The sequence below is a fragment of the Callospermophilus lateralis genome, unplaced genomic scaffold (genome assembly GCF_048772815.1).
Source record: "Callospermophilus lateralis isolate mCalLat2 unplaced genomic scaffold, mCalLat2.hap1 Scaffold_86, whole genome shotgun sequence".
Taxonomy (NCBI): Eukaryota; Metazoa; Chordata; class Mammalia; order Rodentia; family Sciuridae; genus Callospermophilus; species Callospermophilus lateralis.
Genome location: NW_027516693.1, coordinates 2168282 through 2195237, shown reverse-complemented (window position 1 = coordinate 2195237; position 26956 = coordinate 2168282). Strand labels below are relative to the sequence as shown.

At 38.1% G+C, this 26956-nt stretch overlaps 1 pseudogene; it reads right to left on the bottom strand.

Moving 5' to 3' along the window:
• Window positions 1-10393: 10393 nt before the first annotated feature.
• Window positions 10394-26956, bottom strand: part of LOC143386155 (RNA-binding motif, single-stranded-interacting protein 1-like) — a 43002-nt pseudogene continuing 26439 nt past the window's right edge.

Genomic DNA, 26956 nt, shown 5'->3' with positions numbered 1-26956 from the left:
AATGGTCAGAATGGGGTGGCTAGTTTTGTAGGTTGCACAGGGTCGTTAGTTTTGGAAACTGCTGTTACTAGGTTCAGCTCTGTGTGTTGTAACAGTGTGAACATCATGCATAGAATTAGTCCTTGTGAGAATTAGAAGTCTTCCCTCTGGGCAGACAAATGAGAAAACGTGCCTTCCACCAGGCTGAGCAGTCTTTTGGGTGCATACTTTGGTGGATTCCCTATTCATCTTCATAGGCCAAATGTGTATGACCTGAGGTAGCAACACTTTGTGACCTCAGGTTGACAGTCCACACTCCACAGTCTTCAGTACCCCAGCCCCCAGGGTCACAAGCAATTGAAGGATACATTTCAATGTTGTGTCTGCCATATTCTTGCCATGCTCTGAAAACTGGAGGAAGAAAATTATTAAGCCATAGCAAAATTAAAACCTGTCACTTAAATCATTCAAGCCTTATCTGGCTAGTAGTTTCTGGATGAACTTAAATAAGTGTTTAGTGGATCTTCCTCCTAGAGGGAGTAACTAATTTAGATCACTTGTTAACACTTTGGGCAACTCTATTTTCAAAAAAAATGTTTTAGTTGTAGATGGACACAATATTTTTATTTTTATTTATTTATTTTTATGTGGTGCTGAGGATCGAATCCAGAACCTTATGCCTGCTAAGCAAGTATTCTACCACGGAGCTACATTCCCAGCCTGGGTCATTCTATTTTAAGAGTTTAGGATTATTGGCAAACACGAGTATAAGCACTGGGTCTAAGCATTGGGTTGTCTTTATCCATCCAGTAGCCTGTGGGTTATGGTGAGGAAGCTGCACACTGTATAGCTTCAGGGGTACCGGGCCATTCTACAGTCATTGTAGACCTGTATGGCCTCTCTGACAACTCTCTGGTAGATAGTAGTGAAACTTTCAAAGAGCAGGTGTCTCCTCCATCTCCAACTGATGGGAAGTTGCAGTGTGAGTAAGTGGCAGGCTAGGTACCTAGGTGAGGCACTGGGGATGGTGCTGGGGAAAGGGAAGGACCTGGTGAAGATTAGCACATGGCCCTAACTCCTCAATAATGTGAAGGAGATAGATGGGCACCTTAGTCCCAGTTTTAAAATAACACTCAGATGTACTGCCTTCCCCATATCCCCTCCCTGGCTCTGTTGGTGAGCCAAGAATGGAAGGTTGGCAAGGAGAATGAGCTGCCACCTACTCCAGCAGTGGCCACATTAGAATACAGAGGCTTTGGGTTTGAAGGGATGAGATTGTGAGACACCCACAATTGCCACTGCCAGGCCAGGAGAGGGAGGAGAATTACTGAGGTCCAGGGACGTGGGGTGGATGGTAAGCAGTGGCTGCACCAGCAGCAACCTGGCCTGGTCCATGGTTGCTGCAGCCATTGGTGGAAGCCATGAAACAATATCCAAGGAACCAGAGATCTGTGCCATAAACTGCATCCTGCCTTAGATAAACCCAGCTCCTTTTCAGAACAGAGAAGAGCAAATGAAATTCTATGTGAAAGCCATTGATACTGGTTGTACTCTAGGCCTGGCACCTTCCCTTCCCTTTCCCTTTCTTTGAGGGCCAGTCTTCTGTCAGCTGTCACTCACTGCTCATCTTTGCCAATATTTACCCTCCAACTCCCCGGTCTCTAATGACTGCACCCCATATGCCAGGTGGAGGTGTTCATTGTAAAAGATAGAGACAGACAGATGCAGAGATTTCCTCTAATCTTACGGTGATAAACACTTTGAAAACATTTTGGCATTACCTTGTAAACCTAAAGCCAGGCCTGTCCAATGATCTAGCAGTCATACTTCAGGGCATGTCCCCTACAGGAAAACATGCATAGTTGTCCCAGTAGACACATGAAGACATGTTCATCACAGTCAAAGACCAGAAAGAGAACACGTTTATCAACTATAAAGTGGTATACAATGGATTACTGTGTGACAAAACAGATAGGTTATAGATATGCCAAAATGTGAATAAATGTTAAAGATTGAGCAAAAGAAGTCGGATGTAACAAATATTTAATGCATGATTTTATTTTTGTACAGTTTAAGTATGGGCAAACTAAAGTATATTTTAGGGATTCATATTTTAGTGGTAAATCATGAAAAAGGCAAGAAAATGAATACTGTGAAGACTGCAGAGTAGAACTTCCTGAATGAAAGGAGGGTTTTATGATTTTGAAGAGACACCCATGCGGAGTGGTCTGTGGAGGTGCCCCTGTTTGATTCTTGACTTGGGTGTGAGTCAGAAGGGTGTTCATTTGGTAAAGGTACATCTGTTTTATGCACTTTTCAAAGCTTATTATGTTTCACAAATTTGAAATAGTTAGCATGAAACTGCTCACTGCCTGTTAATTCTCAGGAAGATTAGGTATGGAGATGAAACTTACAGGATAAATAGGGGTTCTCTTGGTAGGGGAGAATATTCTAGGAGAGAGACAACAAAGTGCAAAAGTCCAGAGCAGAGAACTCTTCTGAGGTCTTAAGAGTTCATGATGGGATATGACTGGGGATTAGGCTTCAAAGGCAGTAAAAATGAGTCATGGGGGAGCCACGCACTTAGACTTGGTGGGGCTTGTCTCAGGATTTGAAACAAGGGAATGAAATTATAAGAATTGGAGAGCCCACAGGAACACATAGCAAAGAGGTCATTGAAATATGACTTCTTCAGCAGGGTCATTTGACTTGAGAACAGGAAGTTCCCTGTCCCCCCTATAGTATCGGCCAGTGCTATAAACTAAAAGTGGCCAAGTGGAAATGCAATGGGTGAGGTATGGATTAGGTTGGGAAATCCACAATTTCCCCATTCTAAGAGGTTGTAGCTCTTTTCATTCTCAAAAACTCAAAAGAATTTATTTTAGAGACATAAAAATTAACTTGGTTTTCCAGGTTGTTTTTCACCCTTCCTATCCCTCCAATGTAATGAGGTATAATTGACAAATAAAAGTTGCATATATTTTAAAAATAAATAATTCATGGTTAACAAGATAGTTCAACTGGAATGTTGATGCTCTATGAGACTAGATGGGTTTCTCTTGGAAGGTGCTTGAAAAACTACCAGGAAAATCAGGTATTTCTGCAGAATCAGTTTCTAAAGCATATCGAACAGAGATGGCAACTTCCAGCTGACATCTTAGAAACCTCATTTTGTCCTTAATTTAATACACACCAAAGCTGGTGGCTGAGAACTTATTTGCCCTCAGGGGACAGATTTAGAAAGTGGTTTATTTTATCTTCTTTTCCTTCCATACTTTTTCTTACTTTTATTTATTTTTCTTTCTGTGTCTTTTCTACTTCCTTTCTCTTTCTCCTTCATGCCATCTGCTCATTTCTATCTCCTTTCTGGTTTTCCACTGCCACAGCCTTCCTGATTGTCAATTTTACCATGCTCCATGTGACAACGGGAAAGCTGACTGCATGAGCCAAAATTATAAGATCACAAGAAACCTCGTGTTTTGGAGGGTACCTGCCCTCTTAGGGCCAAATCTCTCCTGCTCCTTGTTACACCCTGACTGCTTCAGGAGACAGAATAGAAGGAGAGCAGCTTCCTCACACTTGAGGCCACACAGTGGGAGATAGCAGATTCTGAGCAGGGTGAGCCAGGCTAGGCATCTTGCACAGGAATGTGTGTGACGTGGTTACATGTAGAGATACTACCCTGCAATCTATCAGATCATAATGGAATGAAATTAGAAGTCAATAATAAAATAAAATATAGAATCTACTATAACACCTGGAGACTAAATAATATGCTATTGAATGATGAATGGATAGCAGAATAAATCAAGGATAAAATAAAAAATACTTAGAAGTAAGTGAGAATACCATACAACATAGCAAAATCTCTGGAATACTATGAAGGCAGTGCTAAGAGGAAAGTTCATTGCATTGAGTTCATTTATTAAAATATTAGAAAGTCAATGAATAAATAACCTAAGATTACATCTCAAAGCCCTAGAAAATGAACAAATTTACACCAAAATCAGTAGAAGACAGGAAATAATTAAAATCAGAGCTAGAATCAATGAAATTGAAAAAAAAGAAATAATTCAAAAAAATGACAAAACAAAAAGATGGTTTTTTGAAAAAATAAATAAAATTGATAAATGCTTAGCCAAGCTAATGAAGAGAGAGAGAAAACTCAAATTACTAAAATTCATGATAAAAAATGAAATCACAATGGATACTACTGAAATACAGAAGATAATTAGAAACTATTTTGAAAATTTATATTCCAGTAAAATAAAAAATCCCCCAAACATCAACAAATTTCTAGAGACACTTGACCTAACCAAACTGAATCAGGAGACATACACAATTTAAACAGATCAATTTCAAGCAACAAAATAGAAGACATCATCAAAAGTCTACCAACCAAGAAAAGCCCAGGACCAGACAGATTTTCAGCAGAGTTCTACAAGACCTTCAAAGAATAATTATCACCAATACTCCTCAAATTATTCCATGAAATAGAGTGAGTTTGAAAGCGTCCTTTCTTTTCTACCAGACAAGTATCACCCAGATACCAAAACCAGACACATCAAGGAAAGAAAACTTCAGACTAATATCACTGATGAACACAGATGCAAAAATTCTCAATAAAATACTGGCAAATCATTCAAAAACTTATTAAAAAGATAGTGCACCACAATCAGATGGGGTTCATCCCAAAGATGCAAGGTTGGTTCGACATACAGAAATCAATAAGCGTAATTTATCACATCATTAGACTTAAAGACAAGAATTATATAATCATCTCAATAGATGCAGAAAAAGCATTTGACAAAGGACAGCACCCCTTCATGTTCAAAACACTAGAAAAATTAGGGATAGTAGGAATATACCTCAACTTTGTAAAAGCTTGCTAAGCTCAAGGCCAACAACATTCTAAATGGAGAAAAACTGAAAGCATTCCCTCTAAAAACTGGAGCAAGACAAGAATATCCTCTTTCACCACTTCTATTTAACATAGTTCTGGAAACTCTAGTCAGAGCAATTAGACAGATAAAAGAAATTAAAGGGATACAATTAGGAAAATAATTCAAACTCTCACTATTTGCCAATGACATGATTCTATATTTAGAAGATCCAAAAAATTTCACCAGAAAACTTCTAGAACTAACAAATGAATTCAGCAAAGTATCAGAGTACAAAATCAACACCCATAAATCAAATGCATCTCTATACATCAGTGCTGAATCACTGAAAGAGAAATTAGGAAAATTATCCCACTCGCAATAGCCTCAAAATAAAATAAAATACTTGGGAGCCAATCTAACAAAAGAGGTGAAACACCTCTACAGTAAAAGATATAGAACACCAAAGAAAGATATTGAAGAAGACCTTAGAAGATGGAAAGATCTCCCATGCTTGTGGATAGGCAGATTTAATATTGTCAAATGACCATACTACCAAAAGTGTAATACAGATTTAATACAATCCCTATCAAAATCATAATGACATTCTTATAGAATTAGAAAAAGCAATTATGAAATTGATTTGGAAAAATAAGAGACCTAGAATAACCAAAGTATTCCTTAGAAAGAAAAGTGAATCGGGAGGATGACTATTCCAGACCTTAAACTATACTACAGAGGCATTGTAACAAAAACAACATGGTATTGGGACCAAAAAAGACACATGGACCAAGAAGACACAGAGAAAACCCACATACAGACAATTATCTTATACTGGATAAAAATATCAATAACATACATTGGAAAGCGGGCATGGTGGCACACACCTGTAATCCCAGAAGCTCAGGATGCTGAGACAGGAAGATAGTGAGTTCAAAGCCAGCTTCAGCAATGCCGAGGTGCTAAGCAAGTTGGTGAGACCCTGTCTCTACATAAAATACAAATTAGGGCTGGGGATGTGGCTCAGTGGTCGAGTGCCCCTGAGTTCAATCCCTGGTATCCGCCCCCCGCAAAAAAAATACATTGGAGAAAAGATTGCCTCTTCAAGAAATGGTGCTGGGAGAATTAGAAAGCCATATGTAACAAAATGAAATTGAACCCCATCTCTCACCCTGCACAAAACTCAATTCAAAGTGGATCAAACCCTTAGGCACTGGAAGAGAGTCTCTGCGCCTAACAGAATAAAAAGTAGGCCCCCAAATCTTCACCATGTTGGCTTAGGAACTGACTTCCCTAACAAGACTTATAAAGTGCAAGAAGTAAAACGAAGCATAAATAAATGGTTAGAAATGATGGTGGAATGCGATGGTCATCATTATCTAAAGTACATGTATGAAGACATGAATTGGTGTGAATATACTTTGTATACAACCAGAGATATGAAAAATTTGTGCTCTATATGTGTAATATGAGTTGTAATGTATTCTGCTGTCATATATGAATAAAAAATTCATAATAAAAAAGAAAAAGAATAAATACATCGGGTGGATTCAAACTAAAAACTGCTTCTCAGCAAAGGAAATGACCAATAATGTGAAGAGAGCCTACAGAATGGAAGAAAATCTTTACCACATGCAGATAAAGCATTAATCTCCAAAATATAAGAACTAAAAAAAAAAACAACACCAAAAAAACAAATAACCCAATCAATGAATGAGCTAAAGAACTGAACAGTCTTCTTTTCTTCACAAAAGAAGAAATATAATGGATCAACAAATATATGAAAAAATGTTTAACATCTCCAGCAATTAGAGAAATGCAAATCAAAACTACTCTCATTTCACTCCAGTCAGAATGGCATTTATCAAGAATATAAGCAACCATAAATGTTGGTTAGGATGTGTGGGAAAAGGTACATGCACACGTTGCTGGTGGGACTGCAAAGTGGTGCAACCATTGTGGAAAGCAGTATGGAGATTCCTTGGAAAACTTGGAATGGAACTACTATTTGATTCAGCTATCCCACTCCTCAGTTTATACCCAAAGGATTTAAAATTGGCATACTATAGTGGCATAGCCACATCAGTGTTTATAGCAGCTCAATTCACAATAGCTGAACTATGGAACCCACCTAGGTGCCCTTCAACAGATGAATGAATAAAGAAATTGTGGTAAATATACACTCTGGAATATTACTCAGCCTTAAAGAAGAATGAAATTATGGCATTTGCAGGTAAATGGATAGAGCTAGAGAATATCATGCTAAGCAAAATAAGCCAGTTCCCAAAAACCAAAGGCTAAATGTCTTCTCTATGCGTGGATGCTAATTTGCAATGCAGTGGGGCTAGGGAAAAATAGAGGTACCTTGGATTAGGCAGAGGGGAGTGAAAGGAGGTGGGATATGGGGGTAGGAAGAATAGTACAATGAATTGGACATTATTACCCTATATACACACATGATTATGCACTTACACAACCAGTGTGATTCTACATTATGTACAACCAGAAGGATGATAAGTTACACTCCGTTTATATAAAATGTGTCAAAATGCATTCTGAACAAAATTAGAACAAAAACAACAAAAAAGCTAAAACAAACAAACAAACAAAAAACCCAAAACAAAAAGGCTGTCGGACTTGTGGCCTGTATCTCTCTCTTTTTTATTGTTATTATTTTTTATTTGAGGAGCTGAATATGAAAGTGAAAGAAGGATCTGGAATACTTGTGCTGTTGTAGAACAGCAAGGACTTTTGAAACTATGAAATGTCACTGACATCTATAATCAAATACAAGCAATAAAATTTAAGAACTAAAAAATACTCAAAAGAAATAACTGCTTAGGCCTACCTCCTGAGCTAGGAGGATTTGGTCTGTGGAAACAGGGAGGGCCAGCAACTTGTCCCAGCACAAAAGAAAATAGACTCTGAGGTAGATAACTGATCATACATAGCTGACCAGACAAGTACACAGTTTTGGAAGACAACTTAATTTACCATTGCTTTGAAAACATATGCAATTACCTTAATAAAAGACTTTTAATAACAGTGAATCATCTCATATGTACTAAAGTAGAAATAACTGTGTTTTTATGAATCAGGAATTTCATAGTTTCAAAATTGGTTTTCTTTACACTTGAACACTTGTAGTGATGATGTAAAGTGTGGCACTGCTTGGATCCAAATCTTCCCTCATGCTTTTTGTTTGTTTGTTTGTTTGTTTGTGTGTGTCCATACATCAATTAAAATTATAAAACCTATATTCAAAGGTACAAAAAAGGCACATTCTCCTAACCGCAAACTGGTCCGGCAAAAATAAAGAGCACAGAAGATGTGATGCTGAGACAAGTTGGAGCTATTGGTTACTGGCTCTTAGGTCTTTGGTGAAGTTACCTTTAAAAGTGCCAAGTCATTTTTACTTTTCAAATTTACCTAAGAGAGAGAGAGAGAGAGAGAGAGAGAGAGAGAGAGAGCTAGTAGCCAATCGTTTCGCTTCTATTCATATCTCAGCTTATGTTTGAAGAGAAATCCTTACTTTTAGCTTTTGCCATTTAGTTGCAATAGCAACATATTTTTTTTTTTTTTCGGTTTGCCAGATCGCAGGCATAATTCTCATTCTAAAGCACTATCATTAGTATAAAGGAAGGACAAAACATTCGGTGACTCCCCTCCCCCACCCCCCTCCCCCAGCCCCAATGCTACCTAACACTAAATCTAGAACATCAAGTTAGTTTTTTTTTCTTCCTGAAAAAAGGCAAAAAAGACTTTACATTGCATCATACAGCAGATATCCTACATCAGTCAAACTATCAGAGGAAACTGTCGGAATACAGCCTTACAAACGCTTTAACCCTACTAAAAGTTCCCCAGTCAGAAAATGTGTTTCACACAAAACAGTTTTTCCCTTCTTGCATTTCACTACCTTACACATTATGTGAACAATCATTAAAAACACCTACTACATATTTAAAAAAGCCAAAATTTCAGCAACTTTAATTGACTACCTTTTAAAAGCCCTATGCTGCTGTTTTACAAGGCATAATAGACCAGCTCATTTGGTCAAAGCATTCTACATCATTAGTTTGAACTAACTTTTACTGAAACAGCTACAGCATCAAAAGAGTTAAGGCAAATTGGAATTCATAGAAAAGGATAAGACACTTCACACTATGTTGAAAGAAAAACGGAAAGCTAAGGAAAGAGACGTGACGGCAACACTGAGTTACAGCAACACTTGCACAGCAAGCATGGAACACCATGGGTGAAGTCGGACTAGTTAAACTTCAGAAAGCCCATTTCATACAGCTCAAAAAAACACAAATTAAACACAAAATGAACAAAACCTCAAAAATCCGGTCATGCACTTGAATAAGTCTTCATGGTCTTTGTGCATACCCAGGAAATTGAAGTTTTCTTTTTTTTTTCTTTTTTGCATCATAACATTTGATAAAAATCTTTTTTGTTTTTTTTTTTTCTTTTTTTTGTTTTGTTTTTTACTAAAATAAACCTGTTCAGGGGAACAGCTACTAGATGAATTTAAGGGTTTTATGCACCTTATAGAACTTATAGCAAAAATAGTTTTAGTTGATTTCATTATAAATAACGTTTTCAAGAACCTGTGCAAAACTGTCAATAATTTCCTAAAGCACAATTGATCAGAAAAATCCATGATTGTTCAGCCTTCACACCCTTCTTAATGTAAGAACACCCTTCTGTACATCTGCAAGAGAAAGATAAAAGACAAGTACTTTTGTGGTCTCGATATAATACACCATAGAGCTTATAATCTTATTTAAAGAGAGATGTATTAGAAAAAGGCTGTGCTCATCACTGATGTTTCACGGAGAGATGCAAACTCTGGACCTGATGTTCACTTTCAATGTTTTGAATCTGCCTTTCAATCTGGGACTTGCAAAGTACTTTCCTCTCTAAGGGAATCAGAGCCAAATACATATGGGTCTCCAAAGATCAAGGGTGACTTTATAAAAACCAACAATACATATTGTCACTAGGGCAATCCAGAAACCAGGTTCCATATAGATATTTTACTATAATATACATGGTAAAGTAAAAAAAAAATGGTACTTGTGGGAATACAATCTTTTAATCTAAGGATACTGACACTAGCAATATCTTGGCTCTGAGTTTTGACTAATCTTGTAATGCTTGATAAAGCAACATCTGATGCTAAATTGCCTTTAGTTTTGAGTACTAGAGAATACAGTATAGGATACTTATATAATAAGTTTGATACATGATGTTCTATGATGTTATAGATCTTACTTTTTTTGAGGGTTCGAGGAGTGTGTATATATGTGTTTGATTTCAATATAAAGTGTTATTCTTTTTGCATAGAACAGTGAATCCGCAAACTAACAAAATCATTGATTTTAACATTTTAACAAGATTGGATGCCCTGGCTATAATGAAATCAAGTATGATCGATCTGAGTTATTCTAAGCATCATTTTGATAAGGGAACCACAGACTGCCTGATTGGCGCCTTGGTAATGGAGACCTTTCTCTCATACCTCACAGTTACTTATTGGGTTGAAAGGAATATGGAGAATGGTCATTAGACATCTCTACAGCCACCTGCTGCTGACCACTCGCCTCCTACAACAAAGCAGAGCAGATGAAATGTGTTAGTGGTAAAATCTTAACTCTGCTACTTGGGTCTAAGTCAAAGGCATACACCTGAAAATAAGCAGTTTTTAAAATGAATTTCTTAATATTATGCAGAGCTTTTTAGGTCATTCCCTCAAGTAGCTGAAATGGCTGATAGACACCAAGCACCTCGCATCCGAATCTTTGACTTCTCTATTCTGATCAAGCTACATTTATCAAACAAATTTCTTAATCTGTTTTTCCCTGGGGTCAGATGTGATTTAGAATTCATCATTTTCAAGGTTCAGAATCTGAGACATGGTATGAAATATGCTGTATATCATATAATACCCTCAAGTAGGGCTTAGGGATGTCCCTCATAATCAAACATATCAGTAATTCTGTATAGAACCGAGTGCATAAACACAGTAACTGGGACAAATGTATCACCTTGTCTCAGTTCAAGTTGGGTTTTTTGAAAGGTCAGAATTTTTGCTAAGAAGTTAGTCACAAAGAGAATTTTTATTTTCAAAGTTTTTGGAGGGTTTCAATATTGCTGATAAGGAATTGTGGGCTCCGATAACTGCGGTTCCCACAATCGCACAATGAAAGGCAAATAATAAGAAGGCATGATTCTTTGGCCCTTTTTGGAAATGGGAGCCTTTGGGTTCTGCCCAGTGCCTACTGGGAAAGAGCAAGTGAGCTGAGTATTTTCCTTGGAATTTTAAGGATACTCTGACGGAAAATGCTGTTTCCTGTCCAATCATAATCAGATGCCAGACTTCTTCCATACCAGCTCCAGTGACAAGAACCAAGAGTTATTTAGCTACACTAACAGCCTCTATAAAAATAGGTATGGCTTCTCTCCCATGTCTGCTACATCAGCTTTCCTTTTTCATTTACTATCTGAATTATGACTGACTTCTTTTTGTGAGTATCACCATTGATACAATCTTTAGGACTAGGATTACAAACTCCAATTTTATCTCATTTTAGGGGTGACAAGATAGAGCTCTGGAGGGGTGAAAAAGGTGCTACAAGCTTGGAAAATATTTCTAGGAGTTCTTGGGAATGTGGCCTGGATGTTGTTATCCTAATTTGTAACAATTATATTTTATAGTCCCAAATAACATATTCCCTCTAAAGTCAATCCTTTTATGCAAATATTTGACTTTTGATAGATTTTGCTTTCAGTTTTACTTAATTCACCCATTTTTGAAACTACCTATTGCCAGAATGGCCATTTAATACTCTGCACCAACCTTGACAGGAACCGCCGTCGTCTGCATGTGTGTATACTGTGGCAAGTAGGCTCCTTGCATAGCTGACGTTGCAGGCATGTACTGAAAAGGAGGAGGAGGTCAGGATGGACAATGGAAAACCATGAAAAATGGGGATTACTCAGGGAATTTTGAGCTGGATATAAAATATATGAAGTTCTCCAAGAAGAAATTTAAATACGCTACCCTCAAAGGTTTATTAGTCCATGTAAATATGTCATATGGAAGGAATTTGTCAAACTATAAATTCCATGTTGTCTTTGGATTTCCTAACAAAGAAACACACAGGTGAAGATCATTAAAGTCTGTCATCGTCAATAATTCAATATCACTAATGCATCATTCTAGATGATCTTTTCTCAGAAGACCTTGTTATCATCTAGCAACTCCCTGAGTTGTTACCTAGTACTGTTTCTACAGGTGGAGACCTAAATGTGGATGACTTATTGGACCTATCATTGAAGATTAGGCCAGGGAATCCTGATTTCCTGATGCTGAAGTCACTAACTCTTAAAGGCAGGAGGAATTTCTGGTCCATCTCAGGCTGTGTCTGGCTCTGGCTTAGTCTGCACAAGAAGTTGCTGCTGGTTTTGAGTGTAAGAGGGGAAAATGCACCACCCTTTGTTCTTTTGAGCCACTATAGATACAGGCTGCATCAAACTCCTGTGGGCATCTCTTACAATTTAAACTATAAACAAACCAACATGGATCTAGTACCAGGTCAACCTCATTACTCTACCAAGTCCCCTGGACTCTAGTGAAATAAGTCACGAATATCATGATTCAGTGCTCTCAAATTCTAAAACAGAAGGAATAGGTGAGGGAATATTTCCTATTTTTGCTACCATGTGTCACCTTCATCCTTTGCTGCATGAAATGGTACTTCATGATATACCAGTGACATTAGTTGAAGAAGCTAGATGTGGCCATGTGTGAGTGCTAAATTTTGCAAAGGGGAAACCTAGAGAACAGATTTTCAGTTTTTCACTTAATCAAGAAATATCTGAGTTTCTTCTTTTTGGAAGGCAATGTGGGGTGGGGCTGGGGCCAGGCATAATAACTGTCATCATCGAACCTGTGATTCTATAGGGTAGGCACAGGGGTGCATTAATTGACCCTCCTCTATTTGCAGAGACACATGATATTAATTTGCCACCTACTGTTCCGGTGCTGCCTGGTGAAAGATGACTCATCTGCTGGGCCAGAGGGCTGATCATAGATGCAGGCTGTAGTGACATGGTATGCTCCATTGAGGGAGTTAACACGGCACCCTGTGGATGGGAGACAGAAGCAACAAAGGATAAAATGAGAGTAGTTAAGATTCTATAATTACCTTTTGCAAAGGAAATCCCTTTGTGAGTAATGTGAAGCAAAAATAACATCTTTCAGACTGGCAAGGGGTATCAATAATAAATAAGGTTCAGAAGTCTTAATAGATTGCTTTTCTTGAGACTTTGTAAGAGTGTTAGGGGAAATGGTATTTTGATATTCACTTCACAAAAATTCCTGCATTAACCACTACCCTCACTTAACTGGGAAGCTAGTCCAGCAGGAGGAGCTATAATAGCAAGCACAGATTACAGACTCTCCTTGGCTGGCAAAGGTATAAAATGCTTAAAAAAGACAGGTGATGTTTTCTGTAGCTGCAAAAGAATAGGACCAATAATAATCATCTGTTTAAAAATGTTCTATAAAGAGAGCCCTTTGTTTCAAGATTAAATTGTTGGGATCAAGAGCATTCTTCACTCACTCGGTGGTTCTCAGAACTTTTTGTGATTCTGGTGCCAAAAGAGGGAACATTAACCAACCAATTCCAAGTTCTTCCATTTCATTTAAAAAATATTGGTCAGTAAAAATCAAAATTTTTAAAAAAATTTGGGGTACTGGAGATTGGACCTAGGTATGCTTTACACTGAGCTAAATTCCTGGCCCATTTTATTTAAGACAGGATCTCACTAAATTGTTGAGGCTGGTTTGCAACTTGCAATCCTCCAGCCTCAACCTCTGAGCTGCTGGAATTACAGGTGTGTGCTACTGCTCTGGACTAAATTAAATATATTTAAGAAAACAGGGAAGAAAAAAAATCACTTATAATCCAGCCTCTCCCATAACAACCACAATGTGCCCCTTCCTGCCTCTGCATGTTTCTCCATAGTTGCAATCAGAGAACATGAAGAATTTCACATCTTGGGTTTTTACTTTTAACTTAGCATTGCACTAAAAAAATTAACAGATTGCACAGTTGTCACTGTCATCATTTTTAATGCTTGGATCATGGTTCACTGACCATCTACATCAAAATTAGTTATTTTTGGACTTTAATTGTTCAATTTTTTCTATAAACTGTGGATTTTATCATTCCTCTTTTGCATTTCGCCAATTACCTGATGGAGCAAGTATTCTAACATACTCCACAAGTACTAATGTACATTCTGGCATCATTGTAACTGATATCCTTTAAATAAGTTATTTGTTTTACTGATAATCTAATTATTGATATGCACAGTTGTGGGCAGAGGTATGTGCGCAGGCAGGCAATTTGGATCTGGGTGGGAAACGGTAATGAATTCTCAGCAACGTTCTATATACATTCCTCATGTCTCCTGAAAGATGATAAACTAAAATATGTGCAATCTTTGTCTCTAAAAGTTGTCAAAGGGGGAAAAAAGATACATTCTACTTCTAATGTGCATTATCAAAAGCACAGAGTAAGATGAACATGACTCAGAAGTCCAGAAAATGGGGAAGGAGTTTCCTGATCTTTTTGCTCATGTACACATAATACACATCACAAATCCACACATGGCCATGAATATGTGCACGTATGTGTCCCAGTATGAAATGTGTATATACCACATAATACATGTGCATTCATAAGCATCAAAGATGTATTTTCCTGTGTTATAAATATCAACCTGTTTTATTAGCTTCCTAAAGGTCATCTCAAGCATTTCTTGTTCAAAACTAGTTATGCCTGGATTGCTATTTCATACATACAGTCATATAGTACAGTGCCCACTTTAGGAGAGGTATTCTGAGATGAATTTCCATCTCATCTTAAGACCAAGAGCCAAGTTCTCTTCCTAAGCAACAGATCTATGTTTATCTCACAAACTCTTTAAACTGATTATCAGGATCCCCATTCTGCACTTGTCACCAGAAAGCTGAGGTCCAAATCTATGGCTTTCTTAACAGTAAGCATGCAGGTCAGTGTAGGCATGCTTAGCTTTGTGATTTCATCTGAAGAATAGCTCATTTAGAAAAAGTAGTACTAGATACACATTAGATCAACAAGTGTTCAAGTCACCAAAGAAATCACATTTGTTATTTATCAGAGTGCATTATACTACACTGTACCTGATTTCCAAAGAGGCGAATAACACAGATGAAAATCTCCATCTTTACTTTAGGGTTGCATTAAACAGAGTAAAAACATGAGTGTGGTTTTATCAAATATTGTAAAACATTGTGACTCAAATATCCCCCCAGAACTGATGTGAGCAAGAAATTGTGTACTGCCCTCCAACGGAGTATGTTTTAAATTCTTATGAACAAATTTATTTAATGCTTACTACTGATTCATTTTAAACTTGTGCACTTTCATATTCCATGCTTAAAATTTCCCAAGTCCCTTATCACCTTTGGCAAGGGGTTTTAACCTGAAGAGTACACACATGGCTTACTTGCAGGCAGAACATTAGGCCACTGAGGTGAACAACTTACGGGTTGCTGCAGGATATATGGTTGAGGTTGCATCCAAGAAGGACTTTGCACCTAGAAAAGGGAGAATTTTAAAGAAACAATGATTTCCATTGTAATTATTGCCTAGTTCTCTTTTAATTGTGTTAAAAATCTACAGAAGGAAAATAAGGAAACAATACTATCAATGAGTAAAAAGATTATAAGGCAGTTAGCATTCTTGGCAAACTGGTCACTCTGAATGGGATGAAATAATTATTTAGAACCAATTTCTATTGGCCCACTCAAGAAGTATTTGTTGAGTATCAGGCAACAAAGAGAAAAAGATGAATAAGACATGGGACCCACCCTCAATAAATTTACTGTCTAAAGCAGAGAAGTTAAGTATGTAAAACATCTCAAATTAGTGAAAAGTGTTACAATCAATGTATGAACTAGGTGCTTTAGGATATGGATGAAAGAGGATTAATTCTAGAGCATCTGATTAGAAACTAACCCTCAAAGTATGGGCTGACTTAATAAAATAACCAAATTCAATCTCTCTTTGATATTCAGGACATTAGGTTTCAAAAATCTTACATAGTAGTTAATAATTTCTACTTAGTGAGGAAAACAAATATCTGAAATTCAGATTGAAGAAATTAAACTTTAGTAACTATATCTGACATCTACAGTTAAAAGGGCATCCACACAGAAAAAAGACCCTCTGAACTGAGAAATAAGATGTGAGGGTCAGGCTTGTGGCAGGAATTCTGGCTTGTGTCGTTTGCCACTTGGGAGAGGGATACATCAGTCCCTTTTTGATGCCCAGGGATTTCCAGAGTCTATGTAGTTAAAAAATGTTTCAGTTTCCAATTCTTAACACAACCTTCTTGTATCCTGTCCCCTAGTTTTAACTTCAGAGATTATACAGAGAGAATATGGGGAAGAGTCATGGGGGAAGAATGCATTGTGATTTACCTTGATAGCAGAGCCCCAATACTTGTTTTCTCTGGTTTCCTTTGCCACCTAAGGCAGACCAAAGTTAAGTGCTTCTGCCTTGTTAACATTTCAGTTATCTGGAGTGCAGCCTTTCCCCGTTGGGGTACTGGTGGTTTCTTGCAGATGCTAATAATTTCTCAAATCCAACTACATAAGCATACGGTGATTTAGTAGGGAAAGGCCCACTCCAACAGGAGTGGTGGGCCCTCCCTGGATAAATCACAGGGAGGCAAGCAGTTCCCTGTACATCCCAATGTGGGCCAAATGCACTCAGTTTTGATATGCTTCGGTCTTTATAATCTAGTCAGGTACAGCATTATGAGGTTAAGGGCTGTGAATCCTAATCCAATTTTCTCTCTTAAGCATCAAGCCAGCTATGGTCGATTTCTATTCCTCAATGTTCCCTAATTAGAAAATGGGAATAATAACCTATGCTTTTTAAACTCTTTGCCACTGGTTCTTAACCATCTTGGGGTCACAGATCCCCTTGAAAACCTAATAAAGAAAGAGACTGCCCCCACCCCCACTAATTGCACACACACAAGTGATATTCTGCAGCACAGGTCACTTAAAGCTCATTCACTGGCCCTACCTGGTCCCTGAACGTATGGGGTTAAGAATCCGTCTGAGATGTTATGGCACTGAGTGTCAGGGAAAGGGAATGGAATTCCACAGGTATCTTAGTATACAGAATGCCCAGGAGAGGAAATCAGGCCTTTGAAATGATAATGTTGTTTCCAGTTAGCTATATCAAATTTATTACCAAACTGGCCTTCTAATTTTTTATTCTATGAAATGATTCTGAAATGCACATTGATTTCATATTAAAGAAGGGAAAAGGTAGTGGAGAAAAACCATAATAGCTGAAATATCTATAGCAGCATATGTTGAAATTAATATGTGCAATCTTTCATTTGCCTAAGAATAAGCTTATACATGCCCCTATTTTTAATGATATATAAATGATAGATTTCTAAGTTCAGATAGTTCAAAATTATCTCTTAACATCAGACATAGTAATTATTAGGGAAAATGCAAGGAAAATATAGAAATCTTAAGTACTACACAATTAAAGAGGCATTAAGTGACTTCTATACCCAGCAGGTTGAACAACCATGGTAAGTATAAACGACTCTCAGAGAACAAAGAAAAGGGAAAATGACTGACAATCAGGGGAAGGAACATACAATAATCTAAAGGCTGAGAGAGGTGGTGATGACTACGTTAAAATTTCAGTCTTAGGGCTGGGGATGTAGCTTAGTGGTAGAGTTCTTGCCTCGCATGTGCAATCCCCAGCAACACAAAAAGACAACAAAACCCCAACAACCCCTTCAGTTTTAGTGCATCTAGTCACTTTTTTTGTTATTCAAAGCTACTTTTATGTTTTTTAGACAGAACCAGCTTTGACATTGGCTTAGGTTAACCAATGTATTCTTTAAGAAGTATAACTAATATATTTTTATTATAAGCCAGCTACTGATGATAATAGTAATCACAGCTAATATTTCGAGTGCTCATTAACACTTTTCATAGACTCAGTCCTGTAACTTTTCCAAACCTATGAGACAAACTATTATTATACCCATTTTAAAGATGAAGAATCTGAGGTTACAGAAGTCAAATAACACAGCTGTTACATTAGATATTGTAGTCCTCTAAGATCAGAAATCAGGACTACAACATCTAATTCAATTGTTGTTAAAACAAGAATACACCAAAGTTTAGTTTAGTCCCATAGAATACCAATAGTCAAGAGAAGAGAACTCTCTCTCTCTCTGCAACTGAACTCCATTAGAAGCTACTGTCTGGACTGGGCAGTCAACATCTGGAGGGGCTCTGATGCAGGGGAGAGGGCACGTGCACTCTTGGGGTCATGTAAAAGAAGAGCTATCCCTGAAGTATAATCAGATTGACCTTATGATAGTGCTTAATAGATTTCCTCAGTTGGGAATTTAAGGTAAAGCCTCTGCACAAAATAACATATATAAAATAGAGCTGCCTCTATTTTTTTTTCTTTCTTTTGGTGGGCAGACCCCAAATCTCATCTGCACTGTTTACTGAATGTAACCTAACTGACACACCTTCGTGTATAAGCATATTTACTTCTTTTATTAGTTTCTGCTGACAAAGAAATAAAAGCAAGATACACACCTATTCTGTATTTTACCTAATGGCATTTCTCTTAAATTTCAGTTTTTGGGACACCTGGCATCTAAAAGCTGGGCGGATAGTGGAGGAAGTATGTGGGTTTGTCTCAGTTCTAAATTGCCATGTTTCCAAGGACAGATAATGGGCAACCATTTCCCTGGCTTTATATATTTTCCTAAACATAAAAGCAAATTAGTCTACCAAATCAAAAGCAGCTTATTCTAAATTGGGTACCCAAAAGCTGCATAAAATGAGTTAAATTTCATTATAAATATTCAGATTTTTAAGACACATTAAAAAATGCAGCAGAGATTCACGATCATAAGTTGTTGCACTACTGACAAATCCTAAAGGTACAAACCTGGTAGGAAGATACAGGAGATGCAATATAGGGTGTAAAAGAAGTTTGAGTGATCATTCAGTTTGTAGCAATACTGTATGGTGAAGGATAAAATCTAGAATAAACACAAAAGCCTGTATTAAGTAATCCTTTAAGTGGAATAATTCATGGAAAAATGATATTTTCCACCTTTAATTTCCCTCAAGCCATTACGCATTTATCATAACAACATACCCGTTCTGTATAGCAGCTGTGGTCGGGTCGTAAGGGAGTGTCATTCCAGCCTACAGGAAAGAGAAGGACATAAACGTTCAGCTGGAAAGGCATGATTTGATAATGCTATTTCTTAGACATTGCAACATAAGACAGTAACAGTAACATTTGATAAAATTTTTTTTTTGCTATAGCCAAGCATAATTGTAAGCTCAGTAAGAGAATTAAGCTCTAGACCTGTTGCTTGTCCCATATGGTAGCCATTAGCCACATGTAGCTATTTAAAATTAAATAGAAAAATTCAATCTCTCTAGCAAAACAGATACATTTCAAGTGTACACATGGCCACAAGTGGCTAGTGATTATCACTGGATGGTCCAGATTCTAGAACATTTTCTCCAGACATTCTGGGACCTGTATGCTATTTTTAAAAATTATGTTAACAATTCATTGAAAAGAAATATAGAGAAGTGGAGGCCCAATAATTTATTAAGAAATTGAAGGTTAAAAAAAAACTATTCAAAAGAACAAGATTAAATAAACATACACCCCCCCCCCCAAAAAAAAACCCTCAATGACAAATACATTTATTTTAATGTTATTTAGAATACTTTTTGAATATAATAAATGTAAACCCTTCTAAATGGTCATACCTAAACCATGGCATAAAAGACCTTCAAAACACTCTTGCAGTTCCATAGCAATTTAGAGCCTCCTACTTAGGCAGCTTGCTGGGGAACACAGCTGTTTGTACCATCTATGTGGAGAACTGTCACTTTGTGAGCACCCCCCCACACACACACAGAGGGAAGGGTCTCAGTCTGAGCATTACTTGAATGAAAACGTGGTGGCAGAAAGGTGTGACCCAGGCAGCTGAAGGGAGATGCCTGTGTGACCTTTCGGAGCTGCCCACGACTGCATACCCACACTGAAGTTAAGAAAGGACTTACAAGTCTCACCTCTCCTTCTCGGTGCCATAGTCTTCCATTAGGGATGTATTTGTTTGGGTTCTGTCTCTTCTTCTGTCCTCCATCCGCAAATTTGCAAAATAAAGGTTCTGTAGGAGCTGAGTGATCGGGCAAAAATATTACAAAACCACAACCGTGCGCACGCACAGGTGACAAGCGTAACGGGATTTCTTTTTTAGTGGGAGCAGCGTGAGAGCTGGAAGGGAACTAATAGAACACTGCAAGGCAGAAGCTTCTTCAGACCCTTAGAAAATCAGCCACTGGTGAAAGATCTTAGTATAGAATAATACATTGGTTATTATTTCCAAACCAGGGCATCATGAAAACATCTGAAGGGCCATTTTGTTGAAGAAGCAAAGGAATCTTCCCATTCACTTTGGTGCTTTTTTTTTTTTTAAACGGGCACTTCTTTGCCTTCTGGCTTCTCTACAATTCTGCCTTTAAACAGTCACCCAAATAATCTTCAAATGAAAATAGGATTGTGCCACCCTGCACTCCTCCAGCTGCAAATGCCTCTGGAGCTTTCCATTAACATTCCTCAGAGGGACCTCCACTCCTCCTGGTGGAAAACAAGTCCCCCCTTTGTAGCACATACCCCTATTTGTAATTGCAGCATTTCTAAGTCTGTGTTCCCTGATGCCTGCTTTTCCTTCCTGTGTGCTCCGTCATCACTGCATCCCCAGTGTCTAAGCAAAGGGCACTTGGTAAGTGCTTCTTACCTAGAGGCTGAATCAATGAATGGATACACACAGACCTCATTTGTTCCTGGGACACAGGAGTGAAGTCTGTCATCGTGAGAAAGCTTCCAACACCTGCCCGTCCCATTTAAAGACTTTTCTGTACCTGAACCATTCCACTTGGCGAGTTTTTTTTTTTCTTTTTTTTTTTTAACCAAGTGTCCGTCTCACAAAAATGAGACAAAGGGAAACCCAAGCAACAAATGTAGAAAAGATGCAGAGATTCTTTGAAAGGAGACACATTCATTAGAACTAAGAGACATAATAACAAACCATAGGCAGCACAATAGGCCACCCCTGACTTCCTTTTTCAATTTGCTTTTCTGAGATAAAAGCAGCAGCGCATTCCTGGAAGTTGTGCATTTTTCTGCATGCGTCTTGTTAATATAATAAAGGCACTCACACCTTCCCGACTGGTTCCCACATTCCATCCTTTGTCTACTGTAGAACCATGATTACTACTTTCAAGTTCTGTTTCAAACTTAAATAACCATGAAGAGAAAAATATTACTTGTGGAAAATTTACTCCTTTCTCCTTTGCCGCTTATTATCCTAATTCATCTCTTATTTTATATCACTATTATCCACCCGTTTATGACAGGGTAGAGGCAATAGTGTCTCTCAACATTTCTCTGCCAAAACACAAAACACCGAACTGTATGTGATTCCATCTCGGTGAGCTGTCTAGGCTGTTGGCTGCTATGCTTTTCCCTTCCTGGGTTGAACCACTCCTGAAGGATGGGTTGGAATGGGAGTCATTTCTGAATGGCAACTGTACTCTGGGTATGCTTCGGTTTGGATATGATTTCCTAAATAAATAGTTCACATGTTGGAAGCTTGGTCCCTAGTGTGGCAATGTTTAGGTGAAGCACACAGGAAGGTCCTTAGGTCAAACCTAAGAAGGAGTGGAGGTAGTTCTTGCAGGATCCTGTGTTCTTACAAGAGCAAGCCCAAACCCTGAATTGCTCTCTGGCTTGGTCTTGTAATAATGCTCACGTAGAGATACAACCTATCATGTGGCTCTCACAAGAGGCAAGCTGATACTGGCACTATACCTTTGAATCCCTAGAACTATAAGCTAAATAAACCTCTTTATTAAGTCATCCAGCCTCACACATTTTGTTATAGTAATGAAAAAATGGACTAATACAGGTAGTAGTTGTTCAAAGTAAAAATGTTAGGTGTCTGGTGAGAATTTTAGTGTTCCTTTGTTTACCTTCTTGTCTCCAATACCTCCACCTGAGCTTTCCTGAATATGGAACTTCCATAGAAGGCAAACTGGGTATGATAGAAGATGGACTGCAGCCAAATCCCAGAATACAAATGAACCATACTACTTGTCTTTTCAAAAAAATTGTGTTTTTAGAAATTGTACCTTTACCAATTACAGACAGTGAACAGATACAATGAAGCAAGAAAGTTTTATAATCACTGATATTAATTCTACTACAGGGTCATTAAGGGACAGGTAGAAACTAGGCCTGAGAAATAGCATCCAAGTAGGAAGGAATAAAGGACAAAATCTTCTGCAAATAAGGACTTTTTATACCTGGAATCTTTCAAAGGTACTCACCTTTGTGGGCAAATGCTACTTAAAATTCTAGCACTGAAACTCTCCTCAGGCTCCTGGGTCAATGTGAAAGCGTGTTAAGTGCAGGCCTGAAATGCAGGTTGTGTGTGTGTGTGTGTGTGTGTGTGTGTGTGTGTGTGTGTGTGTGTGGTGGGTGGTGGTGGCCTCACTTAACAATGATGGACAGAACAAGAACTCAGATGAAGAAAGGCAAGATCTCACTCTCTGCACATCTAGAAAGGGCCTCATAGTAGAATGTTTTCTCCAATGATATTTAAGGTTATAAGGTCTTGCTTCCATATATTCCTGTAGGGCAAAGGAGTATAATAAACTCTGTGGAGCTGGCACTTTGTGGCAGACACTTTTATCTAGAGGGTTTATAAAAACTAGCACCTAGACTGAAATTTAACTAATTTTTATAAAGCGCTTCCTGTGCTCAGTGATTGATACAAACTGTTTTCCTCAATTAGTATAATTCTTTCCAGGGAAAGAAGGTGACCAGGTTGCTCATTCTGGAAGCTTCCCTTGGGCTGTCTCGGCGGGCAGGTGTGAATGAAGGCAGTTTGGTAGCAAGACCCTGATGCATGTTGAAGCTCACTTGTTAAATAAATGGCCAATGTTGCTATTTGGATGTAATGTGCTTCTAATGTGCTTTCATCTAGATTCTGTCCTGTCAGAAAAAAGCAGATCTCAGGTAAGAATGAAGTCTGCTAAAATATGTGGTAAGGGCATGTTTGCAAATACATATGGTATTTAAAATAAAACACACACACACACACACACACACAGAGAGAGAGAGAGAGAGAGAGAGAGAGAGAGAGAGAGAGAAACACATGGAACAAGATGTAGTTGAATCTTTCAAATATGAATTATATTTACCACCTGATTTTTGTGCTGCCATTAAGATATGTTATTTTCCTCTAAAAGCAAAAAGGTAAGTAGTAGAAACTGTGTACTGGCAGTAATTTCTTAGGCCAAACAAATTTCTTGTTTTTAAAGAATGTAACCAGTGGAAATGACCCAGTTTTTACATGTTGCTGGCTCCTTGTTTCAGTGAACTAGGAGTGCCCAAGTCTTGCTTGTGAAGCAATATAAAATTCTAACAGCTTTTTTCTTTTATCAAAATTCTCTCTGGTCTCCTTATCAGTTGAAGTTTTAATGCCCTACTATGTGGCAGGGACACAAGAGCCAGTGGTACAGTGGCAGATCTGAGTTGTTGCCTCCAGGGGGCATGCAATTTAATGGGGAAGAGAATATTTCCAATCTTATGAAAACTCATTTAGTCATTTACAGGACAAAGTACTGTTTTTAGAGAGATTTGTTCTAAATAGAAATGTTATGTGGAAGCAAAGTACTGACGTGGGGACAGAGGCTGTCTGTCTTTCACAATCACTGCTCCATTGACTTGGAGAGTGTGGCGAGAAAGAATGCATGCCTGGAATTTAATGTTTCTCTGTGTGCTCTGGAAAAGCAAATTAGGTGAAGACTTACAGGTGTTGTAGGTGGCAAATGGGCTTAATTTATTTTATCTGACACCATGATGCTAAGCAAGGGTAAGAGGATTTCAGTTAGATTTTTGCACAGAAAAACAAAACACCCAGTTCTGTACCATGAAGCCACTTATTTTTCAGTGTGTGCAAGCTTGTTAAAAATTGAGAGATCTTTGGTTAATTAGTCTCTCCTGTGATTCCTTCAAAATGAAGGGATGTCTTCAGTTTGCTTCTGGGAGCCTAATGTGCAGGCTACAGGCTGAAGGGAGATGGTGTGGGATGTTGGCATATTCTACAGAGGGGTCCTCCAGCTAGCCTCTTTGGTTGTGTTTTAGAAGGCAGATACTGAGAACAGGAAGTGCCATAAAAGCTAGTAATAGGGCTATGAGCGAAGCTTGGGCATATTTACTTTGCAAAATTAGTGTGTGACAATCTCTCTTTTTTTATTTTGGTGGTGGTGCAGGGGATTGAACCCAGGGCCTTGTGCATGTGAGGTAAGCACTCTACCAACTGAACTATATACCCAGCACCAGTGATAATCTCTTATGTGGTCATTTTTCTATATTAGCAACTCTTTATTGTTCAAAACAATAACTGCAAAGAGTTCTAACATGATTTGTGATTTGAGACACATTCCTGAAATTAAAGTGATATAAAAAGTATATAATCTACCCCAAATTGATTATTTTGCTAATTATGCACAGTGTTCTAGGCTGAATTTCCCCTTAATAAGGGTAAATCTCAGATGTCTCATGAGGTATGTCAGGTTCTTTTACTCATCAACTGATAGAGAAGTTATTTTCTTCCTCATCAGAACCAACAGGAACATGCATCCTCAAAGCCTGACAACCATGGTGTGACCGTGACCTTGCACACTTGTGAGAAGCCCAAGGCAACACCTCAGATGCAAACACTGATCATAGGTAGTATCCGCTGAAGAGCCATCTATGATCATGGCATTACTGGACTCTTCAATATGCCCTCAACCAAACTTGAGAGAGGGATGATATTTTACAAATGCCTGATTGCACATCTCTGCAGTTTCCTTAACCTGTCTTTTGAGCTCAGACTCTACAGTGATTTGGGCTCAGATGTTGAAATGGACCTTTCCTCAGCCTGTCCTATGTGAGGTCTTAGTATTGTCATGTCTGATGATGAAATGCACAAACAGATGGAATGACCTCTCTTTCCAAAGTACCATTTTTTGTAGTTAGGCAGTATTTTATCTCAATTAACATTCTGCAAAATGTAAACTGCCCTCGATAGAAGTTTCTCCCATCAATTTTGGAAAACCATATCACTCAGCAACCATCATTAGCTTTCGTACTGAGGCATTTTTAAAGTAAAATTATCACAAACAATATGTAAGGAACTACCTGGTAAAAATTTCAACCTAAGGAACCAATAAATATTAATTTATTAAGATTAATTTTTTATGTGAACAACACCATTTCCTGTTTTAGCCCCTCTGTCCTATCCAATGGGCACAGCTATACTTTCTGTGAACACTTCTCCCCGGGGGGCTTTGATGGAATTTGGTCTCTCCTCCTTTACTATGCCTTACACAGTGTTGCTGGCTACCATTCAGGTTGAGAAGAGTACCGTTTGCAATTTTTTCATATCAGCTTCATTTCTGCATGGTTCAATTTTGGTTCTTTCACCTCTCTTCCCAACCCACCAAAGAAGGGTCACTAAAAGAACAATGTGACAATAGTAAAATCATGTTAAATAGAAAACAAAAACTCAATATCCTCTATTGCCCCCCATAAATATTTTAATATTCTATTTTCACTGCTTTTCCAAGTCATTTATTTTTCACATTTGTGATGACAGATACTTTTCTTCTACCATTTCTGTTGTGGATCTTTCCCTATCTTTTTATACAGTCATTTGTCAATGGTTACATAGTATTCCATTTGAAAAGGAGTCATGCTACTAGGAATTGAACTCAGGGGCACTTTGTCACTGAGCTACACTCCCAGTTCTTTTTTTTTTTTTTACTTTGAGATAGGGTCTTGCTAAGTTGCTGAGGCTGGCCTTGAATCTGAGATCCTTCTGCATCAGCCTCCTGAGTCTCTGGGACTGCAGGCATGTGCTATTGTACCCAGTTTTCTTTATTCTTATAACACTTTATGGACATTTCTGTATCTTATTTATCTTTTTAAAATCACTGTCAATCTGATCGTACTGCATGATGGCCAGGGCACTAGCTTCAGGGTTAGTGTCCCTGAGTTTGAAATTTATGAGCTAGTGACTCTGCAAATTATTTAATGTCTCTGGTTTCAAAATCAATGAAATGTGGATAATAGTACCTACTTCAAAGTATTGAAATTATTAACATAAAAAGTGCTTAGAATAAGTAAGGCAGGAGGATCACAAGTTCAAGGCCAGCCTGGGAAAATCAGGAAGACTCTACCTCAAAATTAAAAATAAAAAGGGTTAGGGTGTAACTTAGTAGTAGAAAGCCCCCAAGTTCAATTTCTAGTGCCCCTCCTCCCCCCAAATGCTTACAGTGTCTCAATGAGTTTTCAGCTATTCTTTTTATTGCTGCATCAATTGGCGGAGCTCAAGTTTTGAATGTTGGCTCCTCTCAACACTTTTGAATTATTAAGATCAACTGTTAGTTGAGGGACTTGTGGTTCAGAAGGTTCAGAAGTTTTTAGGAATTGGCCTGCCCTCCACAGGATTTGATTCTGAGGCATCTAGCAGGCTGGCTAGGTTGCTTCTCTTCGAATGAAGAAATGCGCAAGTTACAGTTAATGATGAAATTACTGCCAAACACCATTTAGAAAACCCCCACATCTACCACCAAGATCCTTGTGCTTTGATAAAATTCCTCCATTATTTATTGCTCCTCACTGGCAGAGTCTGATAAAGCTCAGAGATGCTCTTGGTGAGCTGGGTGTGGTCGATGGTAATAGCAGCTCCCTGAGGGCAGCCCATCACAAACCTGGCATGGCACTCATGTCCCCTGGGGGTGACACACTGCTAATCTCTCCTTGTGGTCCCTTATCACTATTTAAAACAAGCTTTCTCTCTGTGGTACAGAATATGGCTGAGGTTTGGGT